This window comes from Pleuronectes platessa, chromosome 14 (genome assembly GCF_947347685.1).
Source record: "Pleuronectes platessa chromosome 14, fPlePla1.1, whole genome shotgun sequence".
Taxonomy (NCBI): Eukaryota; Metazoa; Chordata; class Actinopteri; order Pleuronectiformes; family Pleuronectidae; genus Pleuronectes; species Pleuronectes platessa.
Window position 1 is genome coordinate 3,632,028 of NC_070639.1, and position 5,317 is coordinate 3,637,344.

Consider the following 5,317-nt stretch of genomic DNA (forward strand, 5'->3'; position numbering starts at 1 on the left):
ACACAGTACCTCTAATCCCACTTTATTTTCTCCACCTATATCGAAAACGTCTGACAAGCAGGTGATAGTTTTATTCAAGAGAGAGGATAATCGATTTCAGGAAAGTGAATAAGGAACGTCAATGAACTAATCTGCTCTTTCTACAGTCCATTAACAAATTGCCCACCCATGCTAATAACAATCATCCCTGAAGACGTGTAGTACCAGCAGCAGAAGTTAAGAGTTCAATTTAACAAACAGAAGAGAAATAAAAAATTATCACTTCCGAATAATGTTCATATTTGAATCTGCTGTTAACAAACAGGTAAATTCTTCTGTCCGATAATAGAAATTAGTATAATTGTAGCTTATAAATGTATAGTAATAGCTCGTTCAGTGCAGGTGTCATATTAATTTCTGCAGTGGATATTCCAGAAACCTTTCACATGGGCTTTTCTATATTAGAGCATTATTTGTGCTTTGGATGCCTTCCAGAACGTGGGAAGTGAGAATTAGAGAAGGCAGACAGAATGACAGCATGGTTGATGTTATCTCAGGCAGGGAATAAATACACAGCAGCACAGAGGATAAGACCTTCACAGCTCTGTTCAGACACAGACTGCTTCCTGCCTACATTTTTATTGATCCTTTCTTTTAGCACAGAGGTCACATCCTTGCGGCCTTGTTACTTTACATAAGGGCTGGAGCTGCCATTTTTCACTGCTTCTTCATTTTCTATTTCAGTTTATTTCCTGGAAATGTGACAACCTGAAGTAAAATGTATCAGTTTTGCTCCCTTTATTCCCTACCATATTTTAAGCCTGTAAATTATAAGAAATACATTGAAATGCACAGAAACGACATGAGCTCAATGCAGTAAATACTGGCAAAATAAAAAAAGAAACGTTTCCAGCGATGGATCAGGATTTTGCTATATGATGCCAGGCAGCTAAATCCCTATGGCTTTATGCTAAGCTAATCTGTTATTCCCTGAATAACCTCATTTGGATGGGTTTGGGTGGATTTATATTATTCTAACCATATCATCAAAAAATGATCTCAGAAAAAAAAAACTCACATATTCCAAATGAGACGCCCTATCTCTCCATGTAAGATATAATTCGGGTTCCACTCCAAAATTTTCTGGGTTCTTTCATGGAAATAGGTTTTGTGGTTTGTGTTTCATCCCGCTAACTAACTAGTATCACTGCCCTGTGGTTGTATGCCTCATCAACCAGTGCAGTTTTGACAAAATAACTTTTTCCAGATTGATATAAAGTCTCTGTGACCTTAGACCAACACAAAACCTAAATCATATCCTGTTTCTGTCCATGTGACAGCCGGTTAAGTTTGCGGAAAAATTCTCACATGAAACTTGGACCTTGGACCAACCAATAATATTTTGTTGGTCTGTGAGTTGAAGTGAACATTTGTACCAATTTGAAGAAATTCCTTCAAGGTGTTCCCGATATATTGTATTCTAAAGAATTTTACAACCTGAAAACATGATCCCTTCGGCCACAGTCATAATATACAAACACTGTTGAAAACATTTCCTCCTTGGTGAAGGTTAACATCGATCTACGCCTTAAAAAATGTCATGACACTGTAATAATTAGACCTAACATAGATGTGTATTGATTTACTACCAAAGACAAACCAGAAGTGTGTTTCAGTTGAAATTATTTTTCAAATTTTTATTCATGGTTGTTTTAAATTAGGCAGAAGAGAACAAGACTATTACTGTTGCTGTCATGTAGTGTGCCTGGGTTTAGTTTTCTAATTATAGCCTGAGAGCTAATAGCAAATACAACATCAATATCGAGTGTGAACGCTCAATTTATGACCCGATTGATTTTTCATATTTCAGATCCCCAGACTGTGACTCCGCCTGAATTAGCAAAACGTGCACATTACGACTGTTTTTTTAATGTGTTTACATTGTTTACATTTACATCTATTTTCACACCAATGTATTTAGTAATTATTCTTAAATTAAATTAACAGTACAAAGGAAGGGGCAGCGAGTAAATCAATGCTTTCAGTTAGTGCATGTGTGAGATGAAGTGTACAGCAAAAAAACGAACTCGGGTATCTCAGGGTGTTTGAGCCCCTGTGGTGGAGGGAGTGTTTCCTTAAGTGTCAAAAAGCCTCTTTGTATCATTTCCTATAATATTTTTCAAGTGTTTCTGGCACTGACAGCAGGTGGGAGTCCTCCGCAGAACAGAGCTCTTGACCAACCAGTGGGTGTCCAGCATGCCTGAATACACGCTGCAGAAAAGCTACGTTCGACTTTTCAATCATTTTCGCCTTGTCCTTCAGAGCAGAAAGTGGTTGTCAAGGGGACAGAAGACAAAGAGGAGGACGAGGATGAGAGAGACAGAAGAGGCAGCGGTAGATTCTCTCTGAGATGAGGGCATGACTCTATAATACATTTTTTGCATGTGCAGAACATTAGAGCTGAATGCAATACATAAAGCAGGCATTGAATTCAGCTGTAATGTTCTCCACATGCACAAACAAAGAATTCATGTTAGTAATGGGAGAATAAATAACTATGTATTTTTTTTGTTATTGTGAGGATATATCTGCTTCTTTTCTTTCAGTCCAAAAATACCTCTAATTAAAAATAAAAAGAAAGACCTTTATACAAAAACAACTTTGAAGATAATGGTTCAGGGGCAACCCGGAGGTACATTGGTTAACCATGTCTCTAGAACGGGGTTTCAGGGTTTGAACCATTGACTGTATAAAAAGATGGACTACGTGATGGTCCCCCAAAAGTGAGAGCATCTTAATTTCCGCCATGTAGCCTCCTCCATATTATTGGATGGGACACTAACCAAACCAAGAAGAACAACTACATTTCTCTGGGAAAATGTTTACTGTCATTTTAGATAGTTCTCACCACACCAATGTTTGTCCAAGTGCTGTTTTTTATAATTAAAGCCAACACACGTAATTAATAAGCACTTTCCAGGCGTAAGGAGGGAGGAATACAAGTTGTTTAGTTTAGAAGCTAATGTTACGACACAACATTCCCAGTTTCCCTCTGAGAGTGAGGAGATATATATCCAGCAGATTGGCAGAAATGATCGTAGAGATCATGACAGGATAAAAAAAAGGGTTACATGAACTGCATCTATGATTATAAACTGGTCAAAAGCCAATGATTTGTCAGAACTGTACAGTCTTGTACAAAGTAAAAAAAAGAAACTTTAAAATCAATCACTACGACTAGACGCCAGCAAAGTTTGGCCAAAGCTGGTCGAACGTGTTTGGGTTTGAAACAAATCTGCTGTGGGTTTTTCGAAAGTGAATGAATAATGTATTGTAACGGTAAAATCTTCTTGAAATGAAGACATGGGTTTGCTTTTCTGCATCATACAGGTCAGAATGAAATAACCCTCTGCAATTCTTTTTTCAATGATATGATGTCGTACAACAGTTTATGTGAATTGAACCTAAAAGGCCCCTTAAACTTTCATCAGCCAGGCAGACATTCTCAGACATTCTCAGTTGTGGGAACCAAGTATAAGAAGGTCCTCTTTGTTTTCAATCTCCCCAACAATAATAACACTAAATGTGTTCCCAGAAATCAATAATAAAATGTCAAAGAACAATTCCCAGTATGGCTGTAGCCTGTGTTTTGTTAGTAGAAATAAATTAGCTGGAGTAGATGTCTTAATTCGTCTAGAAAATGTGCTGAAGGTTGAAAGTTTCTTGAACTCAAAGCTCAGAATTTGTCAGAGATGTTGGATTTGTGATATCCAACATCAGTGTGAAGTTCCAAAAGCCTGTGCTTTTTACTTTGGGAGGATTGACGGTTTCATAGGGAAAGACTGACATGCACTAACATGAACACACATAGTAGCAACACATACAGGCAGTGTTATAAAATAGTCAATAGGAAATATCTGGTAAACATTTAAACAGGTAAAACAAACAATAGAGGGTTCAATGACATGCTGCATCTCCGTGTTCCTCAATCGTTGTAATTGAGGTCAGGTTTAGTCTAACAGTGTATTCCAACACTATGTTTTGATTCTTTTTTCTGCTTGTTGGTCATTTCGCCCTTGGATGCACGGAATTGGAAAGGACATATTGTTTTTCTGTGGCCATTGAGCGGAGAGATACTTGAGCCCCTTTAACCCCTCATAGCAGCCATTGTTGTCTGGCACCCAGAAGAAGTGATTCAGGAGTCCAGCAGAAATGGAGCAGAATATATGGCTGCTGCCCCCCCCCATGCTATTCCCAAACTTCCACTTCAACCAAGAGCTGATGACCAGGGCCAACAGTGAGCTCGTGGATGTCAGCCAGAGGGGTCAAACCAGTCCCAGTGTATCTATCATAGCTGCCAGCCAGGTCAGTCTGTCAGATCCCCATGGTGGGCCGCCTTTCTGGATCAGAGGGGACGCTCCACTGCCTCTCTGACCCCTGGAATCCTCAAGGGGACACAGCAGGGCCTGACACTGTTTCAGAAATCAGGACTCACAGAACATAATAAGTCAGACTGAACGGAAACCACATAAGGTGGAGAGAGTTGTAAACGGAGGACAAAGAGTGAGTGGGATTCACATAGTTTTGGACAACTAACACACAATGGCATTATGAGTTTTTGTACTTGATTCAGTTAGATCCCAAAAACATTTTCCTGTTCAAGGCAATGCCTTTAAAATATGATTTACCCAACTTCTTGCCAAGAAACAAAGGTAATATAAAACCAAGATAAATAATGCTCATCGCTATGTACACATGTCAAGGTTTCACAAACTGTTGCGTTTTGTCAAAAGGCTCTCTGTTCCTGTAGACCCTGAAACTAGCGAGTATGTTCTGGATGAGACTGGAAAAAAACAGTCATATTATTATTAAAAACATAATTGATTAAACCAGGTGGATGATTCATTCACTTTTTCTCAAATAATAAAAGAACAGTAGGGTGCAGACAGGGCCTCCTTAAGGCCTTAACTCCCTATTTTTCAGGTGAACTACCTCACAGAGCTCTGTACCTAAGCATACTTTTTCTAAATAATTGATGTTAAGCCCAAGTTGCAGGAGAAGTAGGCTGTTTACCACCCACAGCCAATACTGAGAGTAGCTCCTTGATTATTTTTAGCTTCTTGCACTGTATTTTGACAAGGCCTCGATTCACCAACGCTCTAGCTTCAGATCAAGTTTATTACCACCTAGTAGTTATAGACTGGGATTTACTGTAAAACAACTCAAGGCTGCTAACGTTACCTGGTTTCTTGCATGGATTTAATGATACAGTCCACTTTAAGTTACCTAAATAAAGCCAGTTCAGCATATGAAGGGTTTCGCACAGACTAAAACCTGT